At 40.1% G+C, this 18,437-nt stretch overlaps 1 protein-coding gene across 14 annotated transcripts in view; it reads left to right on the top strand.

The window, feature by feature from the left end:
* The window catches only part of LOC116183231 (uncharacterized), a 274,914-nt gene that overhangs the window by 204,368 nt on the left and 52,109 nt on the right, over nucleotides 1–18,437 (top strand). For 11 of the 14 annotated variants that reach the window (XR_014952730.1, XR_014952741.1, XR_014952739.1 and 8 more), the window contains 3 exons: nucleotides 3,478–3,640; nucleotides 8,947–9,038; nucleotides 9,878–10,078. The exons of the other annotated variants lie outside the window; for them this stretch is intronic. The gene's annotated coding sequence lies outside the window, so the exon portion shown is untranslated. The remainder of the gene's footprint in view (nucleotides 1–3,477; nucleotides 3,641–8,946; nucleotides 9,039–9,877; nucleotides 10,079–18,437) is intronic. 14 annotated transcript variants of the gene reach the window in all.

Below are 18,437 nucleotides of genomic sequence, written 5' to 3'. Positions count from 1 at the left end.
GAAGATGGAGTTGACAGAACTGAGCCATCTTTTGTAGCACTTGAACTTTCTTGTAAGGGGAATTTTGTTTTGTGTTTGAATTCAGGGCAGATCTGAGTGGAAGTGTTACTCAATACAGCAAAAACCATGTGGAAGAGTGGGTTCCTACACCCTAAAACACTGTGCAACTCTAACACTTTGACTACACTTCTTCATGCCATGGACTCACCTCTGTGATCCTCTCCCTTTCCTCCTGCTTGCCCAGTTTCAGGTCTGGAACAATTCCTGTTGGCAGCCTCCTTTACACCAGAATGCTGAATGTTTCAGGCTGGCTTGTAAATCTTCACTTTTTGGATAAGAAAACTTGTATACAGAAAAATGAAATTTCATGGCACTGCCCCATGTGTTTTTCAGAAATGCAGTTTACTTTTGCCTGAGCCCCTGTTAGTTGAAAAGCTTAGGAGGGATTCAGAAACTTCACACACCCAGGGTGCCTCTGCACTTTGTTCTCACTGATGGCATTCAATTAATTTGTTTCCTCTGAAGAACTGGACAGGGTTTCCCCAGATTTGGTGCTGCACATTAATGCTCATGCATAATGTGGCTTAAAGAAAAGATGAATTGGTGGGCAGTCTAGAAACCTGAGGCACATTGCCCTTTTGAGTAATGATTCTGCATATGGAAGGCAGAGGAAAACATTGCCATAGGGCCTCTATGACCTGTTCATGGGTAAATAATTATTTAGAAAACACTGATTTGGAATGAAAAGTCAGCTCAAAGGCCTGATGGTTACACAGCAGTCCACAGGGTTAATCTGGGAAGGTTGTGAAATCAGCCAAAAATCAAATTAATCCCTGAACAAAACTGTCCTAGTGAAGTTTTTATTTTGAGAAATAGAAAGAAAAACAAAGCACTGCTGATTGCTGTGGGTGGAGAAAAGCATCCTTCAGGCTTTTGACATTTTTAAGATGCAATGTTACATCAGATTAATTAAGCCAAATGCTCTATATATGCACAGAAACAATATTCTTTTGAGTGGTGAGTGGGTAAGTTCTCTAAGCATTTTCAGGACATGGAAGACTTTAAAATGGACTCATCTAAATTTCTATGGCATGTCATATAAGCCAGCCAAGTTGAAGAATTGGGCAAGGCACCCAGGAAGTCAGTGGCCTCACACTAATCTTTATTATCTTAGATGTTTCCTTTTCCCAGCTCCTGTTTCCCAACTGAAAAATGCCAAGGTTCAATTGAGAGTGTCAGTTTTACTTATCCTCAGTTTAGAGTTTAGATTTCTTTGTAATAAGATATAGTTGACGCAACTACAGCCTTTGTGAGAGGAAGATGGTTCCTTCTACCCTTTTTATCCATGAAGTGTCAAGGAAAAGGCGACTTCATAGAAGAAGTAGGGTATGGCAGACAGGAAGGAGCAACCACTTACTAAAAGAAGCTTCCAGTGGGCAGGCTGGGACATCATGAATACAAGCAGGAAGTAGATTCATAATTAAATGTCTTTGGTTGGGAAGAAGCAGCTTCATGAGGACCAGGACTAGTTATGCATGGCCTGCTCTGGTCCAACTGAGTTGAATGAAACCAAGATAGAAGGCATCCCTGAAAGGATGCAGTGGGCAGGGGAAAATGGATTTATGTCATACATTTTATGGGGATTGTGTTTGACCTAGTCATTCCAATTTGTTGAAAACTGGCTGGATGGTCTGGCCCAGAAAGTGGTGTTGAGTGGAACTAAATCCATTTGGCAGTAAATCGACAGTGGTGTTCCACAAGACTCAGCTTCTGGGCTGGTGGCTGGTCCTGTTTAACATCTTTATTGATGATTTGGACAAGGGGGCTGAGTGCATCCCTGGTTAGTTTGCAGATAACATCAGGTTAGGTGGGACTGTTGGCTTGCTGGAGGGCAGGAAGGCTGTACAGAGAGGTGTCCATGGACTGGATCAATGGGATGGGGCCAGCTGTGTAACCTTCAGTAAGGCAAAGCGCTGCATCCTGCACCTGACTCACAGGAGCCCAAGTCAGCACTACAGGCTTTGGACAGAGTGGCTTGAGAGCTGTCACTCTGAGAGAGCAGAAGGGGCATTGAGGGTGACAGCCACTGAACACAAACCAGGGTGTACCCAGGTGGCCAAGAAGGCCAATGGCACCCTGGCCTGTAGCAGCAATAGTGTGGCCAGAACGACCCAGATTTTCTCCCTGTACTCAACACTGGTGAGGCCATGTCCCAAAATCTGTGTTCAGTTCTGGGCACCTCACTTCAAAAAGGACATTGAGGGTCTGGAGCATGTACAAAGCAGGGCAACAAAGTTGGTAAGGGGTGTAGAAAACCTGTCCTTTGAGAACTGGGTGAGGGAATCTGAAGAAAAGGAGGCTCAGGAGGGACCACATTGGTCTCTACCACTGTCTGAAAGGTGGTTGTAGTGAGGTTGGGATCATCTCTTCTGCTACATATCAAGTGAAAGGACAAGAGGAGACAGCCTTAAGTTGCACCAGGGGAGGTTCCAACTAGATATTAGAAATAAATAAAAAAAAAATCATTCAAAGATTGGCTAAGCCTTAAATAAAGTTGCCCAGGGACATGGTAGAGTCACATCCCTGGAAGTGTTGGAGAGACTTGTAGCAGGTGGGGATCAGGTTTATGGGTGACTGTGGCAGTGCTGAGTTGATGGTTGGACTAGATGACATTCAAGGTCTCTTCCAGCCCTGAAAATTCTGAAATTAAGAATTCTCACTTATATTTTAGTAAAATACAGTTGTTTTTTGTTCCAAAAGCTTTTCTTTTGAGAGGCTCTGAATAAGGGAGGTTTACCTGCTGAATTGGGATCTCATAACACAAGAAACCTCTTTCATTGCAAGCTTATTTGAATTTATTGGAATGAAAAGTCCCACAGAAATCTGACATAGTGATTATTGACCTGATGAATACTTCCTCAGGTCTAGAAGCCCATTTCCTGTTCTCACATGCTGCTCCTCCCAGCTGATGAGAGCCTTGCTGAATTTTGCAGAGATTGTAGGAATTTATTCCTTAAAGGCATTCTCTCCTCCTCTATTTAAGCCAAGTACAAGCAAAAGCAGTGAAGATTCTGCTTGTCTTGACTGCAATGGAAATATCTTCCAACAATTAAACCACTAAAACGATCTTCTATCCTTTGATCCTTATTTGTACCCACCTGTCCCTTTGTTATATCTTTCCTAGCACCGAAGAGAAGGCTCATTTGCTGCTCCTGTATCTCTGGAGGTGGGCAGCTCACTGCATGGTGCTGCTATGGAATGGTTTCCATCAACTCCGGGTCCCAGTGGGTGTGTAATTCTTCATAAATGGAAAAGCAACCTTCAAGGCTATACCCCAAAGAAACACAAAAAAGAAAATGTGCAATATAAATTTTCTTTCTTTTGATCCCTTTTTCTTAGATAGTGCATGTCAAATTTAAGTTGAATAGTCCCAGTGAGATCCACTTTATTAGCACTAATAATTTATATACTTTACAGGCATAATCTTCTTTTCCTACTAATTTCTGAAGAAGTCAGTACACTAAATTCCCAAAATATAGCCTGAGCCTACAAAGACATCAAGATCCTAGTAACTGGAACATACTGTTTAAGTCAGTGGGAATTCTGGAAGTCTCTTCACACCCAAAATCACTCATTGATTGTAAGTAATAATATTCATTATTATTAATTATGGCTATAGAATTCTATTGGACCATTTCCATTTTTTAATGCTTTAGGCAATGCTCCATGACATTTTGACCAACCTTTAGAAAAATAAAGGCCCGTATGTCTTTTTATCAGAGCAAATAAATTAATTTTATGGAATAGTAAGTGGAGGGTAGAGCTGAATAAGCTAGTTGCAATGGAAATAGTCTTTCAAAACATTGGAAAAGTTAGACACTTGCAATAGCATGTGGTCTAATTTCCTGAACCTGTGAGAAAGGACATGAATTATTATATAGCTTACTGGTGAACATATGCTTGATCCCTTATGTATGTAGAAAGCAAGGGTGGAATACGTGCGTGAGTCAGGTCCAGCCTTTCTCCTTATGTCTCTTACAAGTTTAAAACCAAAGCAGACATTGTGATTGACAAGAAAGCATGCCAAGAAGTGAGCCAGAGTAACTTAGAGTAGTCTATATGCTTCTAAACTGGACTGGACAAGAAGAAAAATAACTTTTACTAACCTCTCTAATTTGTAAATAGTTTTTATTGTATTTTGTTTAAAAAAATAAAACTTGTCAAAAGTTTTGGAATTATATTTTTTCAGTGTATATCAAAATGACCAGTGCGGTAAATTTGCATATGAACCATACTCATCTACTGTTCCTCTGGCATGGCAGTCTTTCTCTAATATTTCTGCACTGTTTTCACAGCATTTACAGATAAATTTACTGAACCTTGTCATAGGACTGGGGTCAGAGATGATGCAATGAGGTTTTTTTAGAGGATTTTTTTTCTGGTTTGTTGGTTGGTGTTCATTTAGTTAGGGGGTTTGTTTGTTTGGGGTATTTTTTAAGAAAGAAACATACCCCTGAGTTTTAAATTCTGGTAGAATCTTGGCTCCCTTAAGGTCACATCAAGGTGGCATCCCAGAAACACAGTTTCAGTTGCCACCTAGGGAATGTAGGATGTTCACAATTCACATTCAATTTACTGCTTTTACGTGAAAGGTTTCTGGGTTTCAGAGCTGGATGGTGGGGTGACATTGAATACAAGATTGTGTAGCATTTTATAGAACTTTTCTTTTATTACCAGCTCCATAATCACATTAAGTTAGACTGAAAATTTGAACTAATTCTTTCCCTTGAGGCCTGGGCCCTAATAATGGTAAAAATCTGTGAAATAAGATGAATACAATTCAATAATTATATTGATAAATAAAATGAAAATCAACTAATTGTGTCATTCAGTCAGTTGCCTGCCTCTGTTGTTGCTGTCTTTCTGCATCAGCGACTGCTAAACTTTTTCTGTCACACTTCAATAAATTTAATTGTGCAGAATAAATGAGCTAATTTTTGAAGTCACAGGCACTGTTTGCAAGATAAGGATGATGATTTATTGACCTCCTTCTAACTCTGTAAGAATGTCACACTCCTTTTTCCTGACAACCATAAAAAGGGGTTTTGTCCCTCTTCACCCAGCTTCTTGCTAAATCCTACTTTGTATATTTACCTTCCCATCTCATTTTCTTGAAATCACATAATAGAGCACAATACATCAAAGATCCCTGCTTGAGTTTGGTGGCTATATAGAATATTCCAAATGACTATCAGAACCATGGGGATTTTTTTTCTTTCATTTTATGCTACTTTCTTCTGATAATATTTTCACTTTTTGTATTTTGGAAGGGTGTGGGCTAAGAGGAAGTACAATAAAAAAAGGCATAGATTAATGCCTGTTTTTTTTTCTGGCAGCTCTGTTCTAATCTCAGTCATGGTTTTGCAAGTTCATATACCCTACCACAATGGACACTTACTCCAGTACTCATTCACATTGATAGTTTGACCAGGAACATGGGTAAAAAGGCTGTCATTAGGCATTAAACATGCCTCAAAAAAAAAAAAAAAACACACAAACAAACAAACAAATAAACAAAAAAAAAAAAAAAAAAAAACAAAAAAAAACAAACCAGCTTTTAAAACTTTTGTTTCTGTTTCTTGGACTTAGATGATGAGAAGATGAGAAGATGACACTATCTTGTCTGTTGATACTGCTGCAATTTGGCAGCAATGGGTTTGTTAAACTGCATGGAACGGCAGGAGTGAATAGACTGCACCCATTCTTTCCCACCTCTCTGATTTTCTTTGTGGGTTAGGGCTTTTTTCAGCAAAATATGTGTATGAGAGCCACAACTACCCTTTTTCATAAGACTGGTTATTTTCCATTCTTTAAATAAAGCCTAAGTAACATATAGTCTAAGTAACCTATATGTGTATGAAAAAGGTTGATTAGATATTGTGGAACAGTTGTGGTACAACCATGTCTCTGTTACAGCAGACAAATCGGTTGTCATGCTGTAGCAATGTGATCCCTGAATCTAAAATCTTGGCAATCTATTGAGTCAATAAAACTCTTTAGAGGAAAAATAAGATCAGCATCAACACATCAACCGTGTGAAAAAATGCTCTTAAAGTTCTCCCTCCCTGCCTCTGTCAAATAAATCCAGTAAATGATAAGGTTGGAGACACCTTCTTTGGGTATAAAGTGGCTGCCTCCTGAGGTGCACTGGGCTGTGCAAACCATCTCAGTGTGTACTGTGTTTCTTCTTCACACATAGATTGAATCTACTGTTCTTTGACTATGATGCTAAGCAACATAGTAGGTCAAATATGTATGAAAACTAGCTAGACATTGACAAACCTGACATCCTGGAAATGCACAGTAAAAGTCTTTTTATGGAGCCAGGATTTCAGCCAGGCACCTAGAACACAAACTGTGAGAAAGCTTTTTTTTCATGTTTTAGTTGTTACATTGGACCTCTTCCTGCTGTAATTTTCTTCTAAAGAAGACTTATAACCTCCTAAATATTTCCTGTCAGGTGTTGGCTAGGTGAAATGCATCCTAGGGAATTGCAGCTGGAGAAATCACAACATCCCACATACAGAGCAGTCCAAATTTCTGCCAAACTCTTCACTGTGTCTTAAAACACTTGCACTCTTTGTGACTGATGTTTGTAGCAAAAAGGAAGACCTAACCCAGAAAAGTCTTCTTCATCTTAGCTCTGCCTTCCTTCAAACAAAAACTTATGCCTGATTTAGCAGCCTGCCTGGGAGCTCCACACAAACCTAACACAGACAGCCTTTGCCAGATTTTGCTTTTTTGCTGGTAATTGCTGTCCCTCCACATTTTCATTGTGTAGTTGGTGCTTGTGCCTTGGTTGCTGTGGGTCACTTAATTTACACTATCTCAGGAACCTGTCAAACTGCACTGGAATGATTATATTGATTTAGCAAGGAGCACTGAAAGTAAATTAAACCTGAACAAAACTTACTCTTTGGCAAAAAAAGCACTTCCAAATTTAAAAGGACAAAATTCCACCAGCATGTAATGTTTTATTGGGCTGTAGTGAAATACTTTGGAGAAAGATTTCCAGTTCATAAAGCACCTCCAAAATGTTGATTGACCTTCTGTTTCGTGGACCACTATAATTTTTCTTTTTGCAAACCAAGTTCCAAGTGTCCTGCAGATTTCTTGCACCAAAAACAAGAAAATAAAACATGTAATAGGCCTTGGACATTGTAGGAGGTACAGGAGATTTCTGAAAATGCTAAGTCTGATTCAGATCAACATTTCTAAAGCTACGGCTTCCACTGAAGAAGTTCTGTGTGCTTCCTTTGAAAGAAAAAGGAAAATCAGTAGTCTTGCAATTAAAGTAGTGCTAATTTACCAGTTCAGATTTTTTTTTCTGCTGTGCCATTTGCCAGATCTTAAATTGTAAGTAGATGAATAGAACATATTTTATAATTAATCCAAATTGAACATATTCATCATGCTCTGTAAATTGTAACACAGTTCTGCCCTTCTTTATCCTTTTTTGTTTGTTTTCTGATTATGTGGGTATGACTGAGCATTGCTGGTCTGCTCTGGAAGTGACTTGGCAAAATGCCACTCGCTTGTCACTCCTAGTCTGATTTACAGACTAGCTGAAGGGTACAAGCTTTGGTGAAGTAATTTGTCCATAGATGAAATCAAAGTTAGGCAAATAAGGTCTTCTCATGAAAGAAAACCTATCTTCTGTGTTGCTGAATGTAGAAGCTGAACTTTTCAGGTGTGGGGATAAATCAGAGCCAAGTACAGAGATGAGACTGGTGAAATTTTGTTGTCTTTCTAACATACCAGGTTTCTGGTTGATTCCAGTAAAGATGTGGAAGCCAGCTCCATTACCCAGGCAATGCATGGCCAAGACCAGGGTTTAGGTTTTAACCCTAAAAATACTGGGGGTTTTGTTCATTCTGCTGAAGAAATGGAAGCTAGGAAGTGAGGCCTTTTATTCAGGCAGTGCATGGATTTGACATTATTCTGTGTTCTTTGATGTTTGAAAACTAAGTTGGTAATAATAGAACCATCTAATTATGCAAAAATCAGGAGCTTGAGGGTGTATTGAAGCCCCAGTGAAACAAATAGAAAAGAATGCCTAGAGATAGGAGCCATTCAGGGTTCATCACTGGCTTGGGTTCCTCTATTGCCAGACCTTTTCCAGTTCTCAGGATAGACCCAATATGATTAGATCACAGCATCCCCTATTTCACAATATATACTTACTGAAAGACACTTGTTTCCAGTTGAGAATTTTTTTTAATATGTTGTGGTTTTGGGACTGCCTTGGAATATTTTATATAACATCAGCCACTGTGCAGATTTGTCTATTGTACAGTAATTACTTAAACAGGGGATTTTGTATGCTACAGCCAGTGATTCATGAACTGCAGGGTATCTGCAAAAGCAGGCTTTCATTGGGATTATGGGATGTAAAAAGCCTGAAGGTTTTTGCCTTTGATAGCAGACCTGCCATGGCATCACATAGGGTTTGTCTAATAAGTTGTATTAGTGCTGATAATTTCCCTCCCCCAAATCCTTACTATTCTGAAGTGTTTGAAAGAAAACTGTTTCTGTGTGAATTATTGCTGTGGCTATCATTAAAGTGTATATTCAGCATGCATGCTGTTGACCATGAAGTATAACAGAGAAGTTGAAAAAGTCCTTCAGAAATTACTTAACATTGTGAAATTTGCAATTATGTGACTTCTAGCAAGAAATAAGGGAGCTGTGCAAAGTGTGGGGAAAAGAGCACAGTTTGACGTTCTCACCATCTTCAAGGGGATGTGGTCTCTTATCTCCCATCAGTTTAGGGTTAGGTAGCTACATCTCCTACCTGCTTTTGGAAATACTCTCAGCCACTGATGAAAATGGAGCTGCTGACTGATTTAGGGCATTGTCTAATTTGGTATATTGGATTATTTCAAGCCCACAAGAATGAGGAGGATATGCTGATGACAGCATGTTCATGCCTGTGTATTCAACCAATGTGTTGGACTAGGGATCCATGCCAGACACAGGTAAGCCTAAAGCTTTTTCCTTCTGTGAGATCCAGCAGGAACTGGGCAAGGGGAATAATAAATATTATGATAATGTCTTGCTGCCTGATAGAAATACCTAATTTTTCCAGGGGATAGAAGGTTTCTGGTGAAATTTCCTTGCTGAATTTTCTGTCAGCCCATTTCTAAATGTCTGCATGTTTCATGTCCTAAAGACAGAAACAGTTGTATCATAGCTGCTTGTGAGTTTTAATTACAGCCAGCAGAGCATTTCAGACATGCTGATGCTTGTTTATGTTGGGATCCAAATGGCTGCATTTTCTTTCCAGGGGTTGGGAAAGATAATTTTCTTAGTCATATTTCTCTGGGATCTAGAGCTGTGCAGATAAAAATAAAACCCAAAAAGAACCCTTAGTGCTATTAATTCACTTCCTTCTGAAGTCATCACAGCTCAGGTAAAGCAGTTCAGTAGAAAGTAAATGCAAGTTGGGGTATATACAATCAGAGTGCATTTTTGGTACCTGAGATTATTCATTGACTTTTATTGCCATGCAAAAGGGTCACATCAGACACTAGCAGCAAGAAAATTCTATCTGTCTCAATATCTATCCACCTTTGCTCTTTTTTGGCTGTGCCTGTTTCAGGCTGCCTAGTGTGCAGCAGGTTGCTTCCTGTTTTAAAAACTCAATAAAAATAGGAGGACAGCAAGCATTGAGTGTACAGTTATGTTTGTACTTTGTATGTACAGACAGAACTGTATATCCTTGACAAACCTCTGTTCAGCAGAGGTTCCCTGTGTTAGGTGCTTTGTAAAGGTTTGGTTTAAAAGTCCTGTCTGATTCTACTCTCACTATTCTCAGCTCTACTTTGCAGCACTTGGCCATGCAAAGTGATGTTCCCAAACAGGGCATTGGAGGAGACTCAGCTCAGCAAAGCTGCAGGTAGAGCAGAACTCGTTGCCACTGTTTTCCATATGTTCCTCTCTGTGGGGGCCTGACTGGACCTCGACCTGAGGAAGATGCCAAATGGAAACTTAATGGAGAAGCAAGTCCCACCCCCAGGTATATGAGGCAGCCAAACTCTTTTGTTCTCATTCTCTTTGGTTTAGGATGTTTCTGTCCTGGGGGGAGGAGCCTGTGTGTGTCTTGTGTGTGTCTGTGTGTGTCTGTGTGTGTGTGTGTGTGTGTGTGTGTGTGTGTGTGTGTGTGTGTGTGTACTACAGGAAGCACATTCATCCCTTGCTCTGCTAATTCCATGAACACATTTAATGCTCAGCCTTAATCTGCAGCCCTCAAAAAAACCCTTCCCCTATTGCCTTTTTTCCCCCCCTTTTAATTTTTTTTTTTTCTGTATTGCTTTAAGTTAGTTCACATTGGTTAATCATTTTAGAAATGTTTAGGTCTGGGATTGTGAAACCTTTCCTGGCAAGAGTTTTTCCCCTGGAGTCAAGGAGACAACTCATTAGCATGACTACTTGCCAGCATGAAGGAGGGATTCACAATCTGGACATTTGTAGTTTTAAAAATATGTCTCTATTTAGCTGATTTGAGCAGCTGAACAGGGCTAGTTATGGAAATCAGGCTGTCACACTCTGGTGTTTTACTTCAGAATGCATCTTTGGTGAAGAAATGCATTTTTCCATAATACACATTTAAATTGTATTTTAGTTTAAATGCACACATTTAAATAGTATTTTAGTTATCTGATTGGTGCCTTCACTTTCATGTACAAGCATTGTGTGATGTCCAGTAAAAACCAAGTAATTTGTTGATAAATGCCTGCTCTATATCCCTCTTAGCTTATGTACAGTGTACAAATGTATGTGGGTCAGTATTGACAGAAAAGCCATTATGGGCAAACTATGCCAGCCTCTTGGAGATGTGGGTAGTGCTTTCAGGACATCTGTTTTTGAGCCCAATGGGTGGAGAGGGTAGAAGGTGAGGAGTTGGGTATGGTTGAATCTGCAGGACATGAAGGTGGCATGGCTGCACCCCTTGTTCCTGTTTGCAAGAAGCAAAACTCAGAGGAAGGAAGTCTGGCTCTGTGACAGTAAATCCTGTGCTTTATATTACACCGGTTCCTTACTGTGAGTCAGTCACTCCCCCTTTTTTTACTGAGGACAAGTGAAATAATTCTACCTCTGCTCTGCATGGCTAACAGCAGCAGTGACCTTCAGGCTTGCCACTTAAAGCAGGTGTGGGATCATCCCAAGGAAATTTCAAAACAATGGTATCTTTCTCTTTCCCTGATGCTCCTCCACCCCATTCTCCTCTGCAGCCATCAAGTCTGGGTACTGGGCTACTGGAGCACCAGAGTTCCCTCTTCTGTCTGCCTCTCCCTCTACCTTCCATAAAGCTGACAAGGGGATTTTTCACCTCCTCACTTTCCTTTTTCCTCTTTGATTAACTTTGGAGCAGATGGTCAGTCCCCAATCTCTCAGCATGCATTTGACTGACAGGAGCCTTTGATAAACCTCATAAGAATGAAGTCATCTTCAGGTCACCTCCTCTGCCTGGCCTTTAGCATCCCACACATACCACCATTATCTGCTGAATAGGAGACAAAGGAAATTAGCTACAATTCCCTATCATCCCCATTATTTTCACACTGATTTAAACAATGAGGCAATGAGATGCCCTTCACTTTCCTTGGAAAGGTACAAATGTCAGCTGTTAAGAAATGCAAACAAGAGGGTTCCCATGTTAATGGATGGGCTTCTTTGTAAAGCCACGAAGTGGTAAAGTGGATTTATTCACCGCCTGCCTGGAAAACGCTTAACACACTTCTAAACAAATTCTTTAATGACTTTTATTTTATACACAGTGTGAAGTGCTTGAGAGGTCTCATTGTTTTGGTCTGGATATATACAATGAGGTGATATACTGCTCTGTTGTTTTTCCATATCCAGTTATCAACTGAAATCTTGGAATCTGAATTCCCTGATATGCAACAAGGTTTAACTGTGTATGAATCTGAGTACTGTGATGTAGGAAACTACCTCCAATTCCAAGTGAGGAAAGAAATTAGTATACTCTGGACAGAGGACCAAAGTTCATGAAAACATCAACTCTACAGAGATTTGTAAATAGCAACCTCATATCCACTTGGCTATTAACATTCTATCTGAGAAGAAAAATAACAGTACACCTTAAGAATTATTGGCTATGGTTCATTTTAGGGCAGGCATGCTAGAAAATATCTGCAAAAATATTTATTTTGATGTAAGTTCTTTCCCAAGATTGTGGTCTTCTACTTGAATTGATTTGACTGTCAGTCAATTCTGGTTTTTTGGCAACTGAGAATGTCTGGATGATTTGGCACTTGCATGAAAACATTCTCCAAATCACTGGCACACCCAAATACATGGCATGAGATTAAATCAATGGTCTCCAAATTAATCGTCCATAACTTGGACAACATTAAGTGGTCCAACATTAAAATATAATTTGTTTTTTCTTCTTTGCTTACACTCTAGAAAAGCAGTCAACATCTTGCCTCCAAAACAGGAGGCAAAGTCATCTCCTGATGTACAGTAGAAAAGTCCTACATAAGACCGTATTTACATATTCCACACAGCAGCAATGACACTGGGACATAGAAACTGGGAGCTGTATTCCTGTTGTCCAGTATGAAACAGGAGCAAGGACAGTGTGTCAGGTCAAGAGAGTGGTGAGCAATTCTGCACACCTTGCCAAGTTGCTAGACCTTGGCTTCCTGTGCAGTCAGCAGAAAGATAAGTCATTTTGGTACCAAAGTCAGGCATGTGGAGAAGCAAGTCATGCCTGCTTGATGCATTGTGGCCCCTGCTCACTAGAAGTCTGAGTCACTCTTTGCTGATTGACCTTAGATGCTACTGTAGTGGAGGTTTCTACAAGAGACTCTTACATTGAGCAGCCTGAATGTGGTGGCACTGAAAGTGATGGTCTGTGAAGACCTTTCTGTTGTTTTAAAGTCCTAGGTGGTGTTTGCGACATGCCCTTGGCCACTGATGAAGTCTAGTCTTTTTCTTCACAGTGTTATTGCAAGTACCTTACTTCACCAGTGGCAGAGAGAATTCACATGATGAATTGTCTAGGTTGATTTATGCTTCTGGGCACCCTTGGCTACCCCTCGCCATGAACTCTGTGTCTAGAGAACAATTGCAGAATTGCAGCATGAGAGTACATCTATCTTTTAAATAAAGACCCTCTCCATGTTAATTCAAACATACTCTTGCTGCTGAAGGAGGATGTTAATATGGAAGTCAGGCAGAACCTATATTGTTTTGTTTTGTGAGAGTCTTTTTTCTATTACTTCTGTTACTGGTGTAAAAGATCCATTCTGTGGTACTGCAGTAAATTATTCCCATTCAAAGCTGGGCATATGAACCCAACAGAATTCACTAGCTGAGAGAAGTCTTCAGAAAAGTGACTTAAACCTAATTAAAGTATTAATTCTTCAATCATTCTTAAAAAAAATCAAAAGAAATGTTTGCTTATTTTTTCCTTCCAGCTAAAAAGCTTCCAGTGTGGTTTGTACCATCAAAGTATTTCAGCTGTTTAGCAAGTATGCCTTTTTCCTCTTTCCTCTACATTCCATCTTATGGGGTGAACCTTGAATCACCACAATTTTATGGGTGCTGACAATAAAAGGATAGTCTCTCAAGAACCTGAATTCATGTTTTTGAAGCATTTGAATAGCTATCACAGGAGGCCAAATACTTGCTTCCATTTATCAAGTCTCACCTTCTTCATGTTGTGGTGTTTCTATCTTGGTCATGGCTAACTTTTCACAAAGTTGCCTTTTTTCTGACCCCTTGACAGTCAATCCCCAGCCAGTCAACTGACTGAAGATGGGCAATAGGCTTATCTAGCTAGAACATGGCACAGGAACAGATGGCTTCTGCCCCAGAAGCCTCAATAGTATTTTAACACTTCAGAAGGCAGCTTTGCACTGGTAAGGGTGGGAAGCTCGACACATTTCCATGTATCCTGCTGCATGCTTTCTGATTGGAATCTGGAGGAGGAATTGAACTTCTGGCAGTAGTTATGAACTTGGCAGCCAGTCAGTTTCTTTTAAGGACCCTGCTGTAGCAGGGTGCAGATCAAGGTGCACAACCAACCCTCTGAAAATCTTGTTTTCCTTAGATAGGGAAGAATGAATTGCATTCAGCTAACCTCTGGCAAGGATTGAAAGCTATCTGCAGTACTAAATATGTTTTTTAAGCACCATTCTCTCCCTCAATTTGTTTTTCTCATGTAGCCTGTCACTACTTGGTGCATTTGTCTGTCCATCTCTGCACATGAATGGACACAACAAGAAGATGGACTGATGTACTGGCACCAACAGAGTGTGACTTAGGTCACATTACAGTAGAAACTCAAACCAATCTGAAGAAGCAAGGACATGGCAAAGCTTCTAATCTCAAGGTTTTGACTTTTGGGGATTTTTAAGCAGAAGTATTAGCAATCTGCAATTCAAAGTGAGGGGTTGAGGGTGGGGGGCTTACGCTTCCCATTTTGTTGTTAAGAAGGTCACAGTGAAAGCTTGTGATTGAATATTTTGCATGGAACTGCCTATGACAAAGAGAAAGACGAGGGGTTTGTCAGAGTACTATGAAAAGAGAGAAAGATCTGTGTTAGATTTTTAAGGTATATTTGAAAGAATGAAATAAAAAAATGCTTTCAAATCCTCAGGGACTTTGCAATTTATCAAGAAAGACACATTCTTCCTAATGAAAGGTTACTGACCTTCATGAATGTGACAGTTCAATTACAGCCCATTCATATGCAGAGCAGTCGTTGATAAAGGATTTAGAAAATGTGACTAGCATAGCAAAAAAAAAAAAAAGGGGGGGGGAATGTCTAGAAAATTATTTTTTTTATTGTGGAGCAAGAAATATAAATAAGATTCAGTCAGGTAGTAGAACCCTTCCTTCTCTGGCCCAGCAACCCATTAGATTTGCTTCAGTGAATACATTGACTTTTTCCTCTTCTTTTTCTACTAATATTTCTGTCTTTTTAATCCTCTGAACTACTAAACCTAACAAATCATAAAGCCCTCAGGGTGCTGAGATGCAGGGTTTCAAACATTTTTTCCCTCTGACTGGCAGAGAAAGCTGGAATGTGTCCTAATGTTTTTTTAAGTGCTTGAGTAGTATTTAAACTCTTAAATGGATGGAAAGTTAAAGCAGCAGCAAATGCACATGCACATACATGTAACCCCCCTTCCTTTTCCTTCCACCTTTTCCCCCCCGCTGCTTCCCCACACACACTGAGCTTGGCCTCTCCAAGGTTGTTAATAGCCAAAGCAGATATTGGCTAGACTCTCTGGAGCCAGCCTTCAGCCAATGGAGTGTAACACCTGTGAGCTGATGTTTGTTGAACTCCAGGTGTAGGAAAGATGCTTAAATTGACATAAGGCAGGAGCTGTGAAAACAGGCAAGTGTGTCACTCACATATACACACAGCTCCCTGGAAGATCCCAAGGCCAAGTTGTTTCAAAATGGTTAGAAAGAAAGAAAGACAGAAAGAAAGAAAGATAAATGTTTCCCTTGCTTTGAAACAATTCCAGATTATCTGTTTATCTATCTGCATGCACACACACTCAAGGATCTGGGCTGATGCACACATGAAGTATGCACAGAAATAATTTGAGGCACACATATACAAACTGTTTTAAGGTGAAAGCAGGCTGAGCACTTGTGGAGTTAGATGAGGACAATCCTTTGAGTAAACCCTCTTCACACGTGATCCTGGATGGAGCAGCTGTGGTGCAGGTTGAGCTCTCAGTACCTTACATTTTCACTGGGTCAGGGTTATATAGAAGGCATTGTCTTCCAGAGAACAAAAAACAGATTCCCTACTTTAACTAAGTGCTTGAATTCAAGAGCAGTCAGGTGGGTGTGAAGAAGTGCAAAACCTGCCTTTGGAAGTAAGAGCCAAAAGATATTTCCTTGACCCTCTACTCAGTATCCGTGGAATGGCACTGCCCAGGCACAAGGCTGAGATTTTCTGCAATGCCCAGGCAGGGAAGAGCTGCAGGGATGGAGGCTGTGAGATCTCTATTATTCTCAGAGGAGCAACTGCAGGGAGTAGAAGTCAATGCAGAATACCTTCTACTTCTGTTATGGCTGATGATGTTTTTTAGGAAACTAAAACCACTCTGAGTCCTTCACATTGCTGCACAGTCTGTCTCCCATGCCTGGTTACCTTCTCTGAGTAAGTTTCAAGCCCTATCCCTAGTGAATATTTTGAGCACTTTGCTGACTGGGTGCTGGAATTTGTATGTGTCCTCAAGAAAGCTCCAAGGGGCCTGTATGGAGGTCCTGTAGTTTTTCATCAGCAAACGCCCATTGGTACTGACTGCTTTATGGTCTCTCAGCCTCTGTTGGCTCCTTTGGGCTTAGGTGATCATTATAGAGGAAAGAACACTTCCTTGTCCTTACTCTAATTTTAGATCAAGGGCTGGCATGGAACTGGCTTTGGCAGCATCAAATGATAATGTCTCATAGCAATGTATACAAATAAAGTAATCAATCTGTCTTTATTGGTACTTTCAGGTGACTTTGAAATGCATAATTATAAGGTATTGAATTATGGAAATCATGGTAGAAATTACAAGCATCCCTTTGGAATGGTCATGTTTTACTTCTCGTTTAAGCTGAAGCTCATCTGATCTTTTTTGAAGGGCTTTTTAAAGCAGGAATTTTTTTTTCTCTCTTTTGCTTGGCACCTACCTGAGACCTTCATGAAGGTGTTAGGAGGCCCCAAGAGAATTTAATCCAATATATTCCCATAGGGTCTGTTTCCAAGAAATCCATTGATTCAGTTCAGCAGGCAACCAAGAATCTGTCTGGGACATTCTGAAATTTTTTATATCCTTCTTGCTTTTCCTGGTGCCCCGACAGCACTAGAAGCTCTGGGAAAGCTCTGATAATCAGATTACCATCTCCCATGCCATAGCTTTTAACTGGCTCATAGGATAGCAAGATTACATTCAAGACCCTTTGAGCACTGGAGTTTTCTAGTTGTATGTACACCACTTGCTTCTAATGTTGAAAAGAAAAAGAAGATAAAGGGATTGAAAGTGTTGTAATTTTTAACTTAAGACCACTTTGGAGACTGTCTGTGCTGTCAGAGTCATTGTGGGCAGGGTCAAAATCCAGCAGAACAATTAAACACAGAAACTGGAACATTATTGTATCTGAACTGAGGACTGAAACAATTACATTTAAATGGAGAAAGGTACAAGAACTAATCCAAGTATATTCTATGAAGTTCTGTATGTCTTTAATAAAATATTTTTTCTGCAACCTGCTGTAGACTATTTGGACTATGAAATGATATAAAGGGTTTACTGGAATTCATCTGGGGTAACCTTCCTGCAATGTTTTGTCTTTGCCTCTTGTAGATAATGAATGCCATCTAAGGTGGGGGTTTTTTTTGGATTTTTTTCCCTGTAAGATCCCCAAAACAAGACATTTGTAAAATATTAGTCATGGAAGGGCTCACTTTTCACCAGTAGTAAAATGTATTTTGTCTATTTACCAGTGACAATCGGATCAACCCTCATTTTTAGATACCTTCATTTTTATGACAGAATTTAATATTCAAATTGAGTTAAAAGCCATCATTACTGAATGCAAAATAACAATTATCAGTAGCAGCAGCATGAGAACATTTCTGACCACATTAGCTTTGCTGAAAAATGAAGACTTTGTTTTCTGCTTACATTTAATTGGCAGGGTTCCTTCAAAGTTTACTCTTGGCCCTGAGACTTGAGAGTGCAGTCAGGCATGTGACTGAGAGCCATCCTAATAGGCAAGGCTGCATAACCTCACCAGCTAAAGCTCAGGGGCTGAGCTTTTTTTCACCAGGGGAAAAACACAGTGCACTGCCGCTCAAGCTAGCATGAACTTTACATGCTGCATGCCTTGCTGATTGATTAAAAATGTAGTCATCCTTAAAGGCAAACCTCCTAAGGACTTACAGTAAGTCACTAATACAAAGATGGTTTTATGTTGTGCACTTTTATGCAACAGACTCTTTAGGGATGAAGACTTTGTTTGCAGTCAGTGCGAGCTGGTTGGTGGCTCCTGTTAGCTCGCTGGTTGAGGCAGGTTCTCCTCAGTCAGTCCACGTGGAAACCAAGCTGCACCTGAGCAAATATTGGAAGGTGGAGAAAGAATTGCTTTCAGTTCACAGCCACAAAAGTTGGAGTGAGTTATGCATGTTCCAGTAGGGAAAACTTTCTCTCATGGCTGATTGTTTGATAAGATATGGCAGGAATTCATTTTAGTGGGGCTAGTAATCATGAATTATTGTATGGCTGATCCCCTTCTAGCTGAATTTCGAGGTGTACCTAGAGGAAAAATATTGATCAGACTTTGTCTTGCTTTGACTTGCTCTGGTGCCCTCAGTCAACTGGTATGAGATAACA

This window comes from Lonchura striata, chromosome 2 (genome assembly GCF_050655825.1).
Source record: "Lonchura striata isolate lonStrDom1 chromosome 2, ASM5065582v1, whole genome shotgun sequence".
Lineage (NCBI taxonomy): Eukaryota > Metazoa > Chordata > Aves > Passeriformes > Estrildidae > Lonchura > Lonchura striata.
This window is presented reverse-complemented; position numbering and strand designations above follow the sequence as displayed.